Source organism: Ammospiza caudacuta, chromosome 5 (assembly GCF_027887145.1).
Source record: "Ammospiza caudacuta isolate bAmmCau1 chromosome 5, bAmmCau1.pri, whole genome shotgun sequence".
In the NCBI taxonomy this organism is placed as follows: domain Eukaryota; kingdom Metazoa; phylum Chordata; class Aves; order Passeriformes; family Passerellidae; genus Ammospiza; species Ammospiza caudacuta.
The window spans coordinates 46,858,813-46,881,086 of NC_080597.1; the positions used below are offsets into that span (position 1 = coordinate 46,858,813).

General features: G+C 36.5%; 1 protein-coding gene across 2 annotated transcripts in view; it reads right to left on the reverse strand.

Annotated features, from left to right (window-relative positions):
- The window catches only part of SLC16A7 (solute carrier family 16 member 7), an 80,314-nt gene that overhangs the window by 56,531 nt on the left and 1,509 nt on the right, over nucleotides 1-22,274 (reverse strand). The window contains exon 1 of one of the 2 annotated variants that reach the window (XM_058806012.1): nucleotides 11,621-11,655. The exons of the other annotated variant lie outside the window; for it this stretch is intronic. The gene's annotated coding sequence lies outside the window, so the exon portion shown is untranslated. Of the gene's footprint in view, nucleotides 1-11,620; nucleotides 11,656-22,274 lie in introns of those variants that run through there. 2 annotated transcript variants of the gene reach the window in all.

The following is a 22,274-nucleotide window of genomic DNA, read 5'->3' on the forward strand; positions in this document are numbered from 1 at the left end:
ATAAGTAAGAGATAAAATATTAAATAAAGATTTCAAGCCATTTAACTTACAGAAGGAGACATCCAAAAGCCCAGACAGCCCAAAACAGTTGTTTTATTATATCCCTATTTTAGTACAGCAATGGTCTACTTGTCATTAGTGATTTAAAGGGTCTGTAATGCCATGTTTGGTTAAAATACTCTTTAAAGATTCCCAATTCCATCAGATGGGAATTTCTTCTTTCCATTTTCTTTATTTCTCTACTCAATATCTTAAAGTACTTCTTTGGTGGGCATGAAGGTGGATGAAATGAAAAATTCCTTCTTCCTCATACTATGCTTATTCTTCTGATTTGCATAAGGTGCAATTTTGTCCCGAAAAAATAAAATTTTTCAAGTTGACTTTTAGCCTTAAGATGAGTGCTTTTAGCAACAGGGAGAAGGATGATGGCTTTCTCTCTTGCAGCTTAAGGATTTCTGCATTGAAATAGCTAAACTTGGCTAACCATGCACCAAAAAAAGATTTTTTTTAATCTTATAGTCCCATCCCTTTGTCCTAATCCAGAAAAAACCAATAGGAAGGGATTTTTGGCTGCTTCTCATGGAGCCTTCTTCATGATATACATCACATAATTCGTACCAATTACCTCCTCAGTTCTTTTGCCTTTCAACTGCATGTTTCAAGATTCCACCTGACTTCGTGTCTGCCATCACTCCCTTTGAGCAAAAGAGCCAATCCTAAGGGGCTCGCAAAGGCTTTCTTTCCCAGATCAAATGTCCTAGTTTTGCTTTTCTGCCTCCTTCTCTTGACCTAAAGCACCCAGCACATACTGCTTGAGTGGCACACCACCATCAGGCACTCAGCTGAAGCTACAGTGACCTCAGACTGAAGCTATATGAACCTGCCATTTTGAGTTTAGATTACGTTTCTCTTTTTCTGGTGCCCAAATTCAGATGCTTTCATTCAAGGCCTAGCCAGCAGCAGAGACATGAGTTACCTCCTAAGTTCTAGAAGTGCACAGCCTGCCAGGGGTTCCCCTTCTACCACAAACCCAGGCACCCAGGCTGCACCAGCAGGTCTCCACATCTGCCTTCTCAAGGAAGTGCACGCTGCAAAGCAAACACACAAGCCAAACCCACTATGTTATCTAATGAGTATCAGGTTCTTTTGCAATGTCACATATTGCAATCACATTTCTCTCACACTCCTCTTTCACAAATACCTGGCATTTACCGTGAACCAGGGAAAGCGCTTCAGCTTTAACGAATCTGACAGCAGCGAGGGAGGGTGGAAAAATGAATAAACACTTGATACAGCCACCACAAATAGAGACCCAGAATAAAGTGAAATACATGAAAAAGCTCCTCACACTCAATCTAAAGATGATGTAATGATATCAGTCACATACTCTTGCTGCTCAGTGTCCGTGACATAGTAAAAACACAATGATGTAGAGAAGGATAGTAGGTGACAACTATGTGCTATTTCCCACAATACAAGCATGATGACCTACTCAAATAAATGATAAAGTAAATTCTTTAATGATGCATGGTTTTTGGCAAAACTATGAAGATTGAATTATATTTCATTATACTTCCTAAATAAACTTTGAACCTTGCCTAAAACCTAATGGGGGTGGGAGCAGGGGGGAAACAAACAAAAAACTATTACCCTTTCCTTAGAAATCCAACTCCTCAAATAATCCTAACAACCACATCAACATTCCTTTCTCTCAAAACAAACATTAAAAGGGTGTTTTCATGGTATTTTATCCTGCTCCCACAGGTCTACATTTCAGAAGTCACTGTGAATTGCTCTTTTGCAGTCACCGTCAGAGCATTTCCTGATTGTATTGCAAAATTAACCATTTTGAAAAAGGGAGAGTATTATTTGCAAATGTGGGAGTAAGTCCTTAGAGACAGTGATGTCTCTTGACACAAAGCAATAGTATATTCGATGAAATATAAAACAGTTGGTTAACTACCAAGCATTGTAAATGAATCGCTACCAACAAAGTGCTGATTTCTTTCAACAATATTCCCCAAAACAACAAACCCCAAAAAACAATCTCATTATGAAGTCCTAACAAGGTCTTTATTCTTCTCTCGAGGAAAAACTCCTCAATGATTCAGTGACACAAAGACACACTAAATATTTTTCTGGGTCAAAGCTAGAAAGCCCAACACACCCAAGGACTGAATTTTAGACAGGAAAGTGACTGTGAAGTGCACCTACCCCTTGTGATTCATGCTTGCAGCTCAGCTACATGATGGCTTAAGAGCATAACTACTGCTGTCAGGCTGATCTCATGAAAAGGAGGGGTATGTACAGGACAGCTGGCCAGCAACAGATGGGAATATGCTGCTCCATCTCACAGGTTGGTAGACTTCCTGTTGCAGCACATGCTGTCCAGAAGGAACTCTAATTCTAATGCAGCACCGGTCTTCCAAAGGAGGCCTGGCTTTAAGCCACAGTCAAGTCCTAGAATTTAAAGAACTTCTTAAATTGTCTAGCAACTCCTTAAACAGTTCAGGCATTTATAGTACAGATCTGTTATTTGTGTTGAGAATTAATTAGTCAGCTCTTTTAATTCTTCTTGTGTGTTTGCTTTAAGGCGACAGGTTTTATGAGCAGAACTTGATGTAACTGCTGACAGCTTAAAATCTTTTGGCCTTGAAGAAGAAAATTATTTAATTTTCTAATAACATGATAGATGCAAAAAGGTCACAATCAGTTGCAGTCACTACGAGGATTATTGCTTTTGCTCATTCTGCTTCATGGTAACATTAGTTTTGACCACCAATTGACTTCTAAAATAGTTAAGCTGCATTAAAATCAGACTGTTGTCATTGCAATTTACAAGGTAATTAATTTATCTTTCATTCATTCTCTTAACACCAAGAATTTAATTTTTTTTTGATGTTCGAAATTAAATATTACTTAAAAACAAAAAAGTTAAACTCATTTGAAAACTTAGAGAAACAGAAATTAAGAAACCAGTTCATTCTGTCCTTCTGAGTGGAAAGAAATTAATAAATTAAACATTCATGCCACTTCTCATTATCAAAGTGTCTGGAAACAACTGTAGGGAGCTCATTCCATTATGCAAACTCACCCTGACCCAACTAGTCATTGTGTGTTCATGTAAAGAATTACCATATCATCTCCTAAAAATAGAGCTATTGTTGTGGATAAGGTTATCTATACCATAAAAGACAGTATTCATTTGTAGTGCTACATTCAAACCAGTGGTTAACTTATGAGACACTAATATAAATTAATGGAAAAGCAGGTTAAAGGGGATTACAAAATAGGATTTGGTTGAGAAATATTGCTTTTTTGCATTATCAAGTGTGGCACTCTGTACAAAGTGATACAAGTTCACAGGGTACAAGAAGACACCTTGATTTCATACTTCGCAGATTATTAGAATTTCTATGCAAACAGTGCCTGTACAATTCTATACATTCACATAAGTGCTCAATAGCATAATTTTTTCCTTTTTTCTTTTCAAAAGGCTTTCAAGTAAAAATTATAACATATTAACAGTGGTGTATAAACTCAACTCTGTAGTAAATGCTTTTTAAGCACACAAATTTCAAATTAGTAAAATGGGTATGGTCTAATATTCATTAAATACCATTTCTGTATTATGTATTTCCCTTCTTTTAAACTAAAATATCAGTTCACAGAAAGACATACACAGTCTGACATTTTGAAATGCCTCCTGACTTCAAAGAATATCTGCCTAAGAACAATCATCAATGTTTTACAGTTTCTTCCTCATTCTCAACAAGTATTTCAGTATTCAAACTAAGGGAGCAATTCTTGTGAATACTTATACACAGCATTCTAGTACTTGAGCATATTCTTCCTAGACCCCACAGCAGTATATTTCACTGTGCTGAGCTTTAAAGAGGGTTTTGATGAAAAAGAGACATAACTTTGCATAATATGCTCTACAAAAGAAAGTCCCTGATACTATGAGTACTCACACTAATAAAATTAATATTCAGTCTAAATGTTTACAAATATGAAGCTTAAACAATGCAGCAAGCTAGAATTGAGTTTAACTCACTCTCTAAGCCACTAATTTGTCCTCACCACAAATCAGAACATCGATATAGTTCTACTCAGAGAAATAAGTTGAACTTGCTGAATTAAATACTGCTAGTTTAATGTTTTCTCCTTTTCTGCAACCTCAGAGCCAACCCTTTTCCTTTTTTGTGGTCTCTCCACCCTTAAATTTGAGATCTACAGAATACCAACAGCTTATCAACTGTCAAATATTTTTAAATTATTATTAAAATAATTTGAATTATTTGAAGGACAAATAAAAGTATACTTCCATAATTTCCATAATTTCCATAATTCATATAATTGGTGCATGCAGTATATATAGTTTTTGTATCAGCAGACATCATATACACTGACATTTTTGTGATTACTGCAATGCATTAGTTATGATCTACTCTTGCTAAACATATAATATTAATTTGCTGTACTATAATGAAAGAATAAAAATTTAAATGGATATCTGAAGATGGAGCTAGTGGACAGTTTTGTCAGTTTTAAGAATCTTTAGAACCAAACATCACAGATGGCAATTTTATCTGTGGTTGATGACCACTTCCATTTGTCTCTCCTAAAAATTGATTCCATCAGTTTTTGCTGCAAATCACCAGATGGCACTTCTCCCTACTCTTAAGAGTTACCCTCTGAGCGTGGAGGAGTTAGATCTGGGACAAACATTTCCAGCTGAACTGAGATGCCGTTTAGATTTGGAGATCCTTACCAGAAAAGCAGCACTTGTCTTGTTTCAATCCCTCTCTTTAAGTGAAAATATTCTTTCTTAAATTAGTTGCTGTAGACAAGCTATGTCTACAGAAGTGAAAAAAAAAAAGTAATAAACCCCCCACATACTTTTGTCAACACATATGCACTGCCCTGACCAGGGACATTTTTAAATGAATTCTTTCACATTCTCCACATGACTATATTTAAATCTGCACTTCTACCTTGAATAAAATAATATTGACAAAACAAAATAAAAATGTGCTGAAAAGTTTGTCCATTTCTAAGCAGCATTGTAATTTCACAGCTTCCATTCTGGCTATGTTCTTCAAATAATTTCTCTCCCTTGTTTCCATGTGCATTCCATGGGAAGAAAAAAAATCAGAAAAGTATGCAGTCATGGCAAGAGCTCTCAGTGAAGTACAACCATGATTCATTATCATCACATACTAATGGGATATCTCGGTGGAAACACCATAAAGCAATGTTCAAACATCAGGCAGTGATTGTTTTATGCCTGTAACTGCACTGCACACATCTTTCACTCTCCCGCTTTCCTCTGTTACATGGGTCAAGCACAGTGCTTCCTTTTCTCTGGGACTCTGGGGAGAAGAGACAGGCTGATTTGGATTTTTCCCCCCCACTCAATTTCTTTCCTTCTTGTAGCTGTTTAACGGGACAGGGAGTTGTAAATAAATTTTGTGTGGAAATCTGCAAAACCCCAGGTTTTCAGGAGGAAAGTTAAAGCAAAAGGAATTTTCTTTACACTGAAACTTCACTAAGGTTGCATGCAGCATCATGAAAAGTCATTTTTTCAAGCATGACTCCTTTACACAAGGACTTGGGGACCTCTCTACTATTACCCTGTAGGAATACCTATCTGTTATCTGGTTTTGCTAACAGTCAAGGCAATATTTTTAGTGCTGGAGAGCTACAGTACATCAGTACTACATGAGAGTGGGACTTTGAGAATATACACTGAAATCTTTTGTTTTTACCACATATTACTTCTTTTTCGATCTCCCAACTGATTTTTAGAAACATTTTATGAATAATATTTCATGTAGATTTATTGAGAATTATATCATAAACAAACACAAATGAAAAAATACAAAGCAAGGTATAAAATATCCATTGAAAGTGCTTGGGGACTCCATTGAGGAGTTTTATCTTTTTTCTTTTTTAGAATTTGACCCACTGAAGTCCACAGCCTTAGTGTGTGATAAGCCCCTACAAAGCTTCTGACATCAGAAGGGTTGTGAAGATGACAGCCAAAAGTCAAGTCTCTAAGCCACCAGCCTACCCTGGTGAAATCAAAGACAGCTTTAATCTCAGTTTTAAGCTCAGTAAACAAAGATTTAGACTTTAAGCTTTGATAACCAGGATGACAAAAAACAGCCCCCAAAATCACCAGGTTAACTCCATGAAATAAACTCAGCAAATTTTTCTTCAAAATTATGTATAATCAGCCATTCTAAAGCTCGCGGACTATTTGCAGAACTGTTTAGGTTGGTGGGAGATTTTAGAGTTGTTATAATGAAAAAAAAAACTAATTGAAAATTACTTCTGCACTTGATTCTAAGGAATCTAATAATTTGCAAGCACCTATATATGAAATGAGGCATACAACACTCAGTTCTGACATTGCAAAAGACTGAAACGGAGTTACTTGTATCAGTAAAATACACCCCCACATTGTTTGCTTTAAAGCAACACCTCAACCTTTATTATAAAAATCTCTGGTGTTGGAGAAGAACTGTCTGTCTGAGTGCTCAGCGAGGATGAATAACCTTCATTCCAATGCTTGGTTCCATGCAGGGGGATTATGTTATTGCTCCCCTCCCAAATCCTTATGAAAATAAGATATTTATAATGAAGACTTGTCTTGTAAGTAAAACTGATGTTGCATTGATAAACTAGGTGTTACTTTAAAACACATGACATTAATTATCCCTATCTGACCTAAGCTACACTGATGCTTCCCCTTATTTTAACTTTCTCTTTAGAAACTCATCTTTGAAGTCCTTATTTTCTCAGAAATTTTGGCAACCTATATGAACAAATATGTCCATCAAATCCATAGATTTTGGTTATACTGGGAATTGTCAGAATACAGCATTCAGTTGTCTATCTCCTTCTTATAATCTTCCAGGAGTGGACAGAGTATAAGAATATTTTTTCTTTGAAATGCTTCACACTGTTTTGTCAATACATGTTAGATAATGATTAAAAAGCCAACAGCAAATCCTGCGCAACACGTGCTGGTGTGCTGACTTGCCTTGCATTTAATTACTCAATTAGTTTTGCATGGATTACCACAGTAATCTGAAACTACCTATTGCTACTAAATAAAGCTAAAAGGAAATAGAAAAACAGCACCTTACCTGGCAGAGAGCTGCTGTCCAAGACAATAATCGGAACTTGAGATACAGAGCCTTTGTTCAGTTTGAACATTTAAAGACTCTTTGGAGATCTGATTGGCTGATTATCACACATGATGTTTGGACAGTTTATTTTGTGTGACCAATGGCCAAACCAACAAACATCTCAAATTACTGAGGCGCAAGAGGTTATGCTGAAGCTCAACAATCAGAACACAATCCCTCAGAAGGATACCCTTGGTTTACTAACATTCCATCACCTGTTTAGGGTTTCCTTCACAGCTTCTTTGTCTGACATGAAGGATTTCCCCTTAACAACTCTGTTCAGTTTCAAAATTCTATTTAGGTGTTATATGTAGCCTTTTAAATGAGTGCTAATGTCTGGGGGCATCTTAACATAGTTTGTGTCTAATGCTCTAGGAGTTCAGCAATATATGGTGAGGCTGGTTGGGAAATTGCTTTTTATAACATACACTAAGATCACATTAATATTATTTTGTTTAATGAATAAAAAGTGTAATAAAAATGCTTGAAAGATCATCAGTAAAAGCTTAAAAGGAAAATTAGAGGCACTTAATGCAACTATCATGCTGCAAAAATCCAATTTTTTCTCATTTGGACAAAATTTTCCAGCAATTAACATTAAGTGTGCAATTAACTTAGATGTTTTTAGACTGCTCAATTAACAGTAAAAGTATAAAATACTGCATAAGGCCTTATACAGTAATTAGAAACTTTGTATTAATAAGCAGTATTAGCCATGACAATATTTAAAAAGCTGTGTTTTGCTGGAGATAATGCAGAATTTCCTCTAGAGCTCCAAAAATTATTTTTCATTATTTCTTAAATTTAAAAAAAACTCACTATTTTTGTATAGGAATAAAATGGAATCATCTATAGAACTGATGATAGAATATATACATTACAAGATAGGTTGTACCTAAGACCAGATCCTACCTTCACATAAAAACTCTGAGCAAAATGTTTTTCAAAGTTCACATCAAAAGCCTTTTCTTTGTAAATGCAAAAATGTTGTAAACTATATTGCTGGAAAACCAGGCAACAAGGTGTGCATGTCCTCACAACTGTTATTTTCTATCAGTCTCACACTTGCCTTGACCCAAAAAATGCTGGAAAGGATGAAACAGCCTGGCCAAAAGAAACAGAAAAACAATGTGATGACTCAGGCTGGAAAAAAATTAAAGCTTTTTCTTGTCCTAGATATTCACTAAGCAACAGATATTAAAACCTCAAAGCCCTTAGAAGTGCTTTATTTGGGAATTTCTGGCTGCCTCTGGGACAGATTTTATGGGCAAACTGCTGTTACTTTCACTACCCCAACTTCAAATGCTCATAAGCAAGAAGCAATTCTCAGAATAAATTTCTTAATCTATATGAAAATAATGACACTAATGACAATCTGAATTTCTAGGATGTGTGGCAATCTCACATGAAAAATAAAACAAGGTCTAGAATTACTGAAAGCTAACCCAATAGGAGACTTGCTTAAAGAAAAAGGCCAGCCTATTAATGAGAAAATATTATCATTTAATTGATCTCTGTATTGTCAAAACTTTAATTTGAATCTGAAACAGTTCTTTTGGGAAGAATGAAACATACTGGAGATAACACATGGCATTGATAGGTGAGCCTCTGATGCCAAACTGTGAGGAGGATACTTGCAAGGGCTGTTCATCTCATCACGGAGGACAACAGCAGGAAGGGAATGTGTTTGCTGACACCAGCACACAAGAAGAGGATAACAAAGGAAGTAAACATGGGTTACTGAACTCTGACAAAGACCCTGCAGTGACAACAATACCACATTTCCTATAATTGGAGTGAAGTAGGAAAGGAGGCATTGTTACTGCTGGACACCTTCTGTTACATTTTGACAGCTTGTGTTTAGTCCTGGGTACAGCTGCTCACTTGTGTCAGCAAAGCTGCTCTCTCCCACTGTGCCCACAGGCCCTTCCTTCCACAGGATCCTCGTCCCTCCCCAGGCAGGGGAAGAGAAAATCACCGCTGGCCCCAAGATTTCTGCACCCGTGAGAAGCAGCCACGGGAAGATGGACCAACAGCAGGCACCACGGCAGTGTCTCCAGGGATGCTGACCACAAAGGCCACATGAGCAAGCACAGCACAGCACCAACTTGGCATCACCATGGGGGACCAGAGCTGCCTTTTGTCCAATGACTTCAGACAGCAATAAGGACTAAAATCTGTGCCAATCCTGCGGTTGAGCTTTTTAAATTCAGGGAACTGAGCACGAGGCAGAAGGTCAGAACTATCACTAAAGTGTACTTCTAAGTTACAGAGCTAATTGCCATGAGCATGCCAGTGGCAGACAGCTGGCCTGCAGTCCACTGTCAGCTTGAACTTGACAAAAACAAAAGTTAATACAGTCTTGGGCCATTTCTGTATAAAAACATATCAATATCAAGAGGGCTATTACACAACTCACCATACAAGACTGTATCCAGCAGCGCATTTTGTGAATAGTAATGCCAGTGGAATTTTACATCTAATACAGATCCAGCTACTCAAGAGTTCCTCTGAGAAGGGTGCTTAGAGCTGGCTCAGTTTTTGCACCTTGCTGCCCCTTCACTCATAGGCACATATTAAATGTAACTATTCCTCCCTGGAAGAGAGCCAGACACCAAAAGGAGAATTTCTTTTGGGATCTTCAGATTAAACTGTTAAAATTGAAGTAAACTCATCATAACCATTTAGTCTGGCTGCTGATGTGAACTTCAGCTCAGGTATTCTACACCCTAACATCTGCTTTACTACTACTTTTTAGTAACAGACACATGAAAAGAAATAATCTTTGCTGCATATGCTTGAGTGCCTCCATTTATACTGCAGCACAATTTTTCCTTCTGTCCCAAACCAAGCCTTCTTGAAAGAATGCCCTAAATTATCAGTGGCAATAAAACCTAAAGCTATAAAGCAGCTTGTTCTAATAATGGAAGTTTGGTCACAAATAGTTTTCTTTTGGTGTGAATTTTTACCTTTTTTTATAACTCCACGCAAAACCTAAGGTACTGAGTGATAATCTTCTTTTCTCCAACTAGTATATGCTCAAGATTTACACATTTTAGAGAAGATTTAAGCTTGTGATACAGGTCTGCAAGATATTCTTTGACTTACACATAATTTGATGTTTTCTCATTTAAGGAGCAATCCATCACAACAATATTTTGACATTAAGAATGCTGACATATGCACGTGATCTGGATATGTAGGTTTCACTTAAAATCAGTGGGCAGAAACAAAGTTCTGGGATATCCCTCCCTGACCTGTTTTAGACATGTAAGCTATAACAAAATGAAATGTGGCCTACAAGGGCCTATATCTCTCCATTATTTAAAGTACATCTGGAAAATTGTTCAATTATAGATGCATATCCTACTGAAGTCTGTGCTTGGATGAATCCAGCCCTATATATAAAGTTGTAATACAACTTTTTTGTATTGCAGTGGACTGAAAACAATGACCCAGTCTCTTCTTCCATTTCAGTATTTCTAAATCTTAAGCTTGTTGGGGGAGGTAGGACAAGAGTTATCCTGTTGGCTTATTTAGCTCTTACAAAATAAGAAAGTGAAAAATGTATGCTCTAGATTCTAAAAATGATCTTCCAACTTCTTTGAAGCTGATCCACAGCTTAATAGCATGATGTTGAAATCTGAAATTCTGCAATCTTTTCTGTACTGTTGAGAAAAATATGTCCAGTTTAGCTGAGTATTGCAACTCTGAAAAGCATGTGCTGCAAGACCCAAATTTTGTCTCTATGTTTGTAAAACGTGCAACTCAGGACTGCTGGATCACAAATATTTTTGTGGTTGTCATGGCTTCATAGAAGCCAATTTATGGAAGGTGCAGACAAACTAGCTTGTGCTTTGCATACCACAGACAACTATCTTTTTGAAAGTAAATCTTCAGGTCAAGCCTTATGCAAGAAAGTGCAAGATAGAAAATCACTGCCATATTAAGCAAAATAGTGACAGATTTCATATGTGCAATTTTAATTGACAATTACTCAATTAAGTCACTGGATAAACCACTAAATTAAAACTTGAAAAATGTTCAATGCTTTACAGAACAATACAGAGGACAGCTTACCTTATGTAAAGGCTGGACACTTGCCCAGATCCACAGAATTGTAGGGATAATTTTTAGAGCCAATTTGTGACTGCACTGATTAAATTGCTATCAATTTTTATAATGCATAAACACTTTGTCTCATATTTCTGTGACATTTTTTGAGATTGTATTTCATAATATCTGAATATGTGGCATTTTACAGTTCTCTAAAAGTACCTGGTATGAAATACAACTTCTTCCAAATGTGAAATAGAGGCAGCAGAATATATTTGATTCAGGCAACAAAACAGGCTGTCTCTGATGGTGTAGATACCAAATATGCATCAGGGACTTTTCAAAATTTAACAAAAAAAACCTACCTGTTTGCCCAAGATACTGCCAAATCTTTTTCAATAGGTCCAAGAATTCCATAAAAGATCCCTTTGCAGAAAAAAAAAACAAAAGCAATGCTAATTTAAAAACTACTCTCTGTGAATTATTTGAAAAACATTATAACACAGCCTGAACTTTTGTTGGCTTGGATAACTGCAGATACACAAGCTCTTGAGTAATTAGACATGCCATAGGGTGTGCCAGTACACAAGTTTGAGTGTGTTAGGTATGAAGGAAATACAAATCTGAAAGGTTTGTTGCACATCACATTGCCCAACATCCCAGCTTTCTGGTTGCTTCACAGCACCCTTTCAAATGAGCCAGACACACTGATGGGTCAAAAAACCACCTGTGCATAAGTCACAAACACAGAGGTTAAAGAGAAATATCAGAGGTTTCCTTCTCACTCTTCCTCCCTAATCCCCCAGCCTCACCCAGCTGTCTTACCTCTCCTTGCTCCTACAGCTCTATAGCTCAAAAACATGCCAGCATACAAAGTCCAAGGTAAGGAAAAACTACTCCACAAATGACTTACAGCTTCTTCATCACAAAACTGGTACTTTAGGTTTCCCCTGGTTCCTTGATTTCCCTTCAGTTGTCCTCACTATCTTGTATTTAAATGCATCTGTATGAATGCATAGATAATCATACACAAAATAAGAGAATACAATACCTTAGAAGTAACATTTAAGGCTACTCTGTCAGGGCAGAGTTTTGCTGTGATTATTTGAATATCACTTTCTGCCTTAAATAAAGAAGTATAAACTTAGCCACTAACATTCTTACTTTTTTTAAATGCTGCAGTAGCTCATGAAGACCAAATATGTTCAACTCATTAATATATGATGGTAATTTTCCTCTTTTGATCAGATCACTTTAGATGCTTATACTAATTCCATTTCTTTGTCTTTTACAAATTATTTGTGAGGAAGTGTATTTTTTGGAGTACAAAATCTTTTTTCTAGTCAGATCAGATAATGTACGTGAGCCTAATTCAGTGGAACTGAGTGCATACATGAGACTGAGTATTAGAAACTAAAGGGTGTTTTTCAGAGGGGAAAGGATGCTGTGAGGACATTGCAAAATAAAAGTGAAAAGGATAATGAGCTTGAATGCAATAGCAGTATTGCTTTTAAGAGCATCATAATTTTTAATGGTATGCATGTTTTGAAAGCCTGTACCTCTTACTTTTAACTTAGCAATCCTTGTCATTGCACAATTATAATGTTAAGCAAAAAATACTTGTTTCTCACCTGTAAGAAAATGCAAGATGTTCTCCAGCTTGAAAGTTTATGATTTATGTACTGATATATAAGTTGCTAAATATGTACTATATTTGTTGGAGGTTCACTCAGATTTTCATCTGGATTTGGACCCTGATTAAGAGAGGCATTTAAAACAAGTAAGCAGTAAGTGTAGGTATATGCTATAGTGGGAAAATTGCAGCTGTACTTAGGTATGTATTACTAAAACAGACAAGCATAGTGATAAAAATATTCAGCAATTGAAAAAGTAGTTTTGTTTATAGACAAGAAGGAGATACAACTCAAACTGATTAAAGGGTGTAATATAATATATTTCTACTTTGCCTCAAAGGGCAGCTATGCTGGCAGAAGTTTTCCCTCCTGCAGGATCAGCTCTTGACTGTAGCATCTACAAAGCTAAAGCAGGTTTATTTAATAGATAAAAATCCACACAAATCCTGACAACTGAGGGTACTCAAAAGACAGAAACATTTTATGCAACTCCCAGCAGGCCTGAACACTGCAACAACAGAGCACCTTTCCACTGCAGCTTGCTTTTTTTTTTTTGCACTCTGGACTAATCAGTTTCTTCCAAACCACCCCAAGCAGGTCTATTTGAGATAAATACAACATTCTTAAATACCACAGGTGAAAGATGCAGATCAATGTACACTTTCACTGTAGCTCTACAGCAACAGGTTATTTTACAGATGGTGTCCTGATAACCTTAGCAGTAACACAAACCATCTCCCAAAGGCCAGCCCAATGTTCACAGCTCCATCTATTCCACTTATGCTGCAACATTTCAGGATTCAAATTAAAGGCAGTGCTTTGACAACCTCCACTTTGAGGCACAGTGTGCATTTTAGGTAGCTCATGCTGCCATGCCTTTCCTCAAAAGCAGAATATTGCATTGCTGGGCTGCCCAAGAATGAAAGCCAGTAACCTGATAGTTTATATCATTCCCTCCTTCTTTCTCTACCTTCAAGACCTTGTGTCTTTTCACTGCTGTGAAAAGCCTTCCTACTCCTGCTTAAGGAATCACTGCAACACCCTCTGGATATTATCAGTTCTCTGAGACATAAAAAAAAAATTAATTAGAAATCATCTTGAATATGCTTTTCTCTCTTTAGGACAAGAGTCTCTCTTGGTTCCTGTTTGCAGCAGAAAGTAGGCAGCCCATTTCTACCCTCAGCAGGGCCCAGATAAGCAGCTCTACCAAACGAAGAAACAAAGAGGGATTCCCTCTGTCAAAATCACAGAAGCAGAATAAAATGTGCCTGGGACCATGAGTTCAACCAAATATAAAAGGCTCTGTGCTCAGTGGGGTTTGGTTAAATAAATCAGGTCCAAACTTTTAGGAACACAAACACAAACCATTCCCTTCTCAATGGGGTAACAGAAACAAACACACCAAGTTAATGAACGCAGCAGGGATTGACCGAACAGTTCAAACTCCCCTTTGGAACAGCGCAAACAGCTAAGAAGCAAGCAGCCTTAGCCTCTTGGCACAGGCAAACAGAACATGGTCTGCTTTGGTTGGATGACTAAAAAAATTCCTTGATTACAGAAGTCCTCTATTCTAAAATGAGGAACTAAATTTGCTATTAAATGCCAACTAAAGACTCATCCATTCAGTTCTGACAGCTCACATGCCAAGTTAAAGTACTGGCACTGAAATGTCTCCTCCAAGCATTTGATCCTGTTGTTTTCATAGCTGGTCCAAATTCTACATCTCCTCACACTCCTGTACTGCCAACATCACCCATCAGGTACCCACTACTCCTTCTATGCACATGGTCACAGAGGCTCCAAAGAGGTCAAAAGGATCAGGTGGAAAATACATACACATGTGTATATGGTATTTATGGCTGCTTACTACAGGCTGTGAATACCATACTGCAACACTAGGACTTCCCAAAACATCAAAGCAATATAATTGCAGCCTTCCAGGACTTTCTTCATTTCCCCACTTCACCTCCTGGTATGCAAGATGTTGCATAGTTCTTCCTGTTTTCACATCACCTTGTGTATTTGTATATATACATATAATTTTTACTACTGGACAATTATCTGCTCACTCATGTATATTCAGCTGCCATATTGAGAAGTAAATGCTTCCTTCAGATTAAACCAGAATGCAAGATTCTCTGCAAATAAAACAGCTATAAATGCTGTTCAAAGTACTTATAGGACAGGGTGTTCAAGATACGGTTATAACTTCTGTTTTCACCCAGTACCTGTTCATTAGTAGAGGGAATTGATTTAAAAGTAGGCTTTAAGCTTCAGTTATTAAGAGATAACAACCTACTTACCCAGGATCCACTAACACAAAAATTAGAGAGCCTAATTTAGGTGGCTAATTTAGGTATCACAAGAGTATAGTCCTGCATTAAAAAACTGTTGTATTTAGACATCTGGGATAAAACTGGTAAATGGAGGACAAGAACAAAAAATAAGGAAGAAATTTGCAACTACCTTATTAAAGTTAAAAACATATCCTGGATACCTAATAAAACATATAATTAAGTGCAATTAAACTATCAGTTTAAGTATAATAATTCCAAAGTAAGCTTGGATATGACAACTACTAGAGCTTTCATAATTTTTCAGGAAATACATGCAAGAAAATAAAATCATGGCCTCATAGCTAAAATACATTTTCATTGAGAACAATACAATTTAAGTCACCATTTTACATATACAATATTTCAGCAATGCTGAAGTGTATCCAGAACTGCATGCTCATTACCCAATTAAGCAACAACATTTCATTAACATCTGTCTATGCTATTACACTCAAAAGAAGAATCCATTTTAATTGTGGAAAGGACAGGCTTCTGTATCCTATTATTATACTATTCATCAACAACAAAAAGCTTCCTATGGCCAACAATTAGAATAAAGAAATCATAAAAGCAAAGGGCAATACACTGTCTATTCCTTTTGCAAAAAAAAAAAAAAAAATCAGAATACAACTAAAACCTCCTCTGACTGAAAACATGACATGTCATTCCACTTCTGCTAGGTTGAAGATATCTGCCTCTGTGAAACTCCTCAAAACACTATTTCCTCAGCTTAACGTGTTCTCCCATCCACTCTGTTTTCACCTTCTCATGTGTCATTCTTCCAAGGCTACATTTTTTCTGTACCCTAATAATGTCACCGGAAAGGCAGAATTAAAAGCCATAAGGATAAAGAATGGAAACATATGTAAGTCTACATATAAAAGTAGCATGGTAAAACATCAGTACTGGTAACTATGGAGGATCATCACCTGTATCCTGTGAAAGGTGTCCTACAAGTGACAACTGCCACTGGCAATTTTAGTGTGGAAAACCCAGCATCTTGGTAGGATGAGAAGAGTAGAATACTCACTTGCTACTCTATCTTGGTTTTCATTCTAATAAATGGGGAGAAGGACAAAGTTCTGACCAAAATAAAAACAGGAGTGGCAGAGAAGATGGACACATTAAAGAACTTATTTGGAAACAGAGTCATCATTTTGGTAATCACTATAATTTCCATTTAACCTAATCAGGCAAGTCAAAGCAAGAAATCAAAAAGAGTACATAATGGAGTCTTAAGAAGCAGTCAAAGAGTCTCTTCAGCCATTACAGGGTGTAAACCATGAGCAATTCCTTATAACCCAGTAGAACTGCACCACAGGAAGGGAGCTCAAGCAAGGACCTGGAGTCACAGAAAAAGAGGAAATGCCAATCAAGCAACACTGACATATTAATTGACTGAGAGCAATCACCATGGTGCTTTTAGGCGTCACTTAAAAATGCCCTTTCCTGGATTTCTCTACCTTATGTGATCTTGGCCTTTATATTCATTAGCTTAAAAATCACTTTAATTATTTTCATGAAGCTAAAACTGAAACAGATCATGAGCCATGCAAGGCACTCATAATGTTCTAGTATTATTTTGTATGAATGAGGAAATGAACTAAATTTAAATAATGCACCCCTATTTTCAGCATGACTATAAAAAAACATCTCTTTTTGAATAACTACATGAGAAAAACATGAGAAAAAAACCCCTGCCTTATGCCTCTAGCCAACATAATTGTATCTACACAAGAAAAAGAAAACAGGCTCTCTTTTTTCCTATTCTTCACAAATATGAAACATACTTCACGCTCTGTAAATACAGGCTATTATGGCATATTCTTTTCTACGTATATTCTCTATATATATAACCTAGAGGTCAAAAAATAGAAAAGCTTTTTTCATTCCTTGCTAAAATATGTTGTTGTGGTTTCTAATCATGTGCTATTGAGTCCCCTGATTCACCTTTTATAGTGTTGGTGAGAAGGGAAAGAGGCTGCCTAATGGAAGATAAGGAGTTAGGATCCCTGTGTGTGAACAGAGCTCTTACAAATTCCTCAGGGCAGAAAGGAATCCTTTAATTTAGTACCATGTACAAATTATTTTAAAGATGTACATTCTAAAAAGGGGCTGGTAATAAGAAGATAGGCCCATTGCCGCCTTCAGCTTCCAGGAGTGATTTCCTTCCACGGTCTATTCAGCTCTCTCCACCTGCTCTCAGATGCAACCCCCTTGCTCAGCCTCCTCGAATCTTTGTCCTAGGCACACTTCCTTCTGTCTTTGAAACAAGTCTTCAGTTCTATTTTGCAGTATATATCTCAAAACCTTTCATTTCTACCATCAGCAGGAGGCACTGCTGGGAACGCAGGGTCCACAATCCAGATTCAGACCCAAAGCCATCCCCAGCAGAGCATGCAAAAGCAATTTAATTCTAGAAAGGATCTGTTCAGTGGAAAGTATACTCAGCAAAGGCTGAATTATCAAGGAATTTAGCACATAAAATTCCAATTGTTAAGAAATCAGACACTTACATTACCAAGGGGAGCTGATTTGCATCATTAAGTTGTTCTTTTCTTGGCTTCTTTTGCGAACCTGCCCTGAGGGCCATATCAAAAATGCAAACCATACAAACCATAGGAGCTCAATCTAGTAATGACAACTCCTATGGTATTTTAATTCAATAGCACAGGTAACTGTTGAACTATTCCATATTTTTATCCAATTTCTATCTCTCAATAAAATCAGCAAAGAAAGTCAGCTATGTCTCTCAGAGGCCAGATTTTTAAAGCTGGTAGTTTGAATGCAGTCTTGTATCACTTCAAAAATTTTCATCTTCACCACCAAGTATTTATATTGCTACTCCAAATATTTGAAAAGAATGCCACATACAACCTAATTTCTAATGTTTAAAAAACCACTTTAATACAAGTAATTACAAAAGCATGCTGGAAGTAAGCATATGCTCATTTCTCTGTCTGAAATACTAATCAAATATGTTGCAGTAGGAACTAGCTATGTTAAAAAACATCAAATATGCATTTTGTATATATACTTTGGCCATTTTTGTCAGCACAAAAAGTGGGGATTTCTTTTGGTTTCTTTCTTCACATGTTTTTAGTACTTTAAAAGAAATACTAGTTCTCTGTATTTCTTGATTTCAGAACACACAAACTGAGAAGTAAATCTCCACAGGTGATACTATGAAGTTAAAATTCACACAGGAATGAATTGAGATTTCATCTTTTTTGTCTCTTTTTCACTTGTACCATAGACTCCAAGAGTGTTGAAGTGATGAATGGCAAGCAGGAATGTTAAAACCTTAATTAACCTATTTCTATGGAGGAAAAAAATAATTTCTATCTTTTGGGATGATGTGCTGCTGTTTTGTGGCTGATTTTAATAATTTTGATTAAAACTGTAGACCATATGGAAGAGCCAATGTACCTCATCGCACTGTCATTACCACCACTGCAGTGACAGAAATGCTGGAGTTCTTTGATGCCAAGCACATCTTGAACATCGTTACAACTCTTTGTGGTATGTGCTGTCCCTGGGTGCCAAACTTGGGAATGTTGCCAATGGTTTGCTAATCCCAAGGCCACACGATGGAAGGGCACCCCACAATGGTGACGCCTGAAGCTGCTGCACGAGTCTGCTTGCAGCTATAGGAAGATGAGCTACTCTGAAGGACCAGGACTTTAAAAATATATAAATAGAAAAAGCTATGAAATACTTCATTCTGAGTCATCTTCTGTGCAACATGCTTTCTGAACCTTGATTATCACCTACACGAGTCTTCCACTGGAAAACCTCAAAGGAAGATAAAAGCGAAATAACTACCAAGCTTGCAGTCAAAACAATTGGAAAGTGATTTTTGGGGGGGATACAAAAATTCATGCCGAAAGACAATAAACACTTTTTAAACCTTGCATGTTTGGGCAACTCCAGTCTGCACAGTTTTATGCTTTGACTGTTTTTTGCAGAGTTTGATACTGTCTTTATCTTTCATAGTAATCATAAGAAAATAATGTCAAATCCACATATTCTCAAATATTCCAACTTCTACAATATTTGGATGTCCAATATTGTCCTGTGGTTTGTTGACAGGTGACCTAAAAGTACAAGTTTCCTACAGTATAAAATTCATAGCAAATTTTATATGATTTACACTATTATTCAAAGCACTGCTTTCTTGTTGGGTGGGACTGAAATAAATCAATAGCTAACATTCAATAATCATGAAACTAAGTTGAAAGAAAATGCATCAGCACTAATTAAAAAAAAAAAAACAAAAAAAAAAAAAAACAAAAACCCGTCTTAAGTTTGTTCTCTAGTGCTCCCTGCCTTTATGAATTAAAATTAATTTCATTTCTTAAGATCTTAAGTCTTACAACTACAAAGGGAGAGAGTATATTGTGATAAGGCTCAATTCTTTTCCATTAATTTCCTCCTTCACTTTTGGGAACGTTCTAAAGTGGCCTAGTCATGTTCATATCCTTTTGGAAACGCTTATTCGTTTTTATCAGCTCTTCATGGAAACCTCTTCATTTATATCAAGCTCCTCATATAAGTCATAAGACAGAAGAACACTGTGTCCCAAAAATAAAAAGTATTAGCATGGAACTGGAAGCTTGACCTTGAAAACGTATAAATAAAGGAACTATTTAAAGACAACACATAAACCAAAACTAAGATCAACAAAAGGATCTAATGATAACGAATCTGCCTCCTCACCATCACCACCCCCCCACCCCCCAAAAACTACTGTGAATTAAAAATCTTAAGATTGCAAAGATAAAAATCAAGCAATAAAGACTGTGACTCTTTCTAGTTCATCAGCCACTGTGACCTAGTTAGATAACCCTTTGCTCTTCAATAAGAGTTTAAGAAGATTTTGATTGCTTGATCATAAGACCAAGAAAAATAAAAATATATTGGATAGACTATAAAGCCAACTACAGCGGCACAGTCAGTTTGTCCAACATCTTTAAGCCATGGAATATTATCCTCTTACTCCTGTAGACAAATTCCTTTTGTTTGAATACTGCAAACTCTTTTCCAAATGTTTCAAGATGCACAATAAAATTAGAGAAGTTGGCCCAACAGATCACAAATACATGCAAGTCAAGGAATGCAGGTCTGGACTGAGATGTGTATGTGGGACTCTGCCAGTTCCTCGTGTTCATTTGACACATAAAACAGTTGGTCAATGACATCATATTTTCCTATCTAATCTCCTCCTTGGTGCTGTGCAAACATTATGCCATATATATATATTACACAAACAGACATAGAAACTGCTAACCTTCTTATCAATGATTTAGAGCTATGACCTAAAAATTTTAAGAACACTCAAAAGATAATTACATTTTTTGCAATTACACCAACCTTGAAACATAAAATTCATTTTACAACACAGATTATTAACATGGCCCAAGAACCTTCTTCTTGATTCCCACACAGGAAAATTGACAGTTTAAATTCTGACAAATGGTGTTAAGGGATACAATTTAATTGAAAATTATATTCAGGCACTATTATTGCTAAAGCAAACTTGTCCTCAAGCAAAATGCAACTCTTCAAAAGTATCATGTGATTCTGCAATGGGAAATAAAATCAGGTAAGTCATAGCCTCTTTTCTTGAAATAAAATGGGTCCAATAATAACCATATTTACTGGAAATAAAGCCACCTCCTCACTGCAAAAAGAGGACAAGATAATTTACTTAAGAAACAAAGGATACAAGCGAGGACTTTTTTTTTAAATTAAGAAAAAAGAAAAGCACTAAGTGCCACGGGGGAAAAAAAAATCAAGAAATAGAAGTATGATGTAGTGAACCACATCCAAGAAAGAAGAGTAATGAAAGAAAAACATTTAAAAAAACAATGGCTCGTGATTCAAGAATTTTTTTTCTCTCCTTTAACTTGCCTGTCCATAAATTTAGGCTGCCCAAAGATCTCCTGCCCTGATAAAACTTGGATTCTAGAATAAGAATTCTGCCATAGAAGAGCTGAGTGAGCTTAAATACATTATACACTACAGAGAAATGACAGATGAAATTAGGTTAAAGAGCCAGAAGGAAGCTTTTAAAAGATACTATAACACTGCATTTATTTACAATGAAAATTGTTGAAAAATAATTCCTTCACTCCTTACTGCAGCTGCAGAGTCACAATATTTAACTACACTCTGGTTTCTTTTTGATATTTCCTTTTGTAATATTTCAAAGTCTCCCCCTTTACATGCAAAATACCTGTTCAGATCAGTGTATCATGACACAATCCAAAGAGTTTTCCTATCTGGAAAACACATGAATTTGGTTTTCCACCATGCATAAAGACGTTCCATGAAGACCACAGTATGTATTTAGGCTATTCTACATCTCCATAATACTTTTATCCATAATGTGAATAAAATCAGGTTTTCTTTGCTACCAAAATTATTTAAAGCTGCAATAAAATAAAAAACATAACCTCCAGCCACCCCTCTGCCCAATCAAAATGATCAGCTGTTTTGCTTTGAAGCCACTTACATTGTAACCACTATGCTGCAAACTAAGCTAGCCGGGCCCTTGCAGACACGTGAAGTTACAGTTCTGTAATTAATTGCACAAATAATAACAAACATCTCAAGTATAATCTCTTCTCTGAATGGTTTCCATCATGTAGAAGGAGTTCAGCACTCCAGGCTCAAGTACACTATTCAAAGTTAGTAGACAATAATGCAAGGGGAGAGGAGAGAGCCAATTTAAAAATATGAAGGGAATAACTTTTGCGTTATTCCAATATTTATGATTTGCACATAAAAGTACATCTCACTTTTATTGAATTATTTGTCAGTTTCCTCCTTCTTTTAAATATAAGTGTACATCCCTCTGTCTCAATGACTAACTTTTCTATCATGACTCATCTAGACAGAGCTAAAGCCCTCGAGTTGTTGGCTCAGTTGGTGTGTGATTAAGTTCATGGCCCCATTCCTACACTGCAAGCCACAAACACCTTTTCATTACTATTTGATCAGTAACTTGAGAACCACAGATGGGAACCACTATGGAAACATGAGCA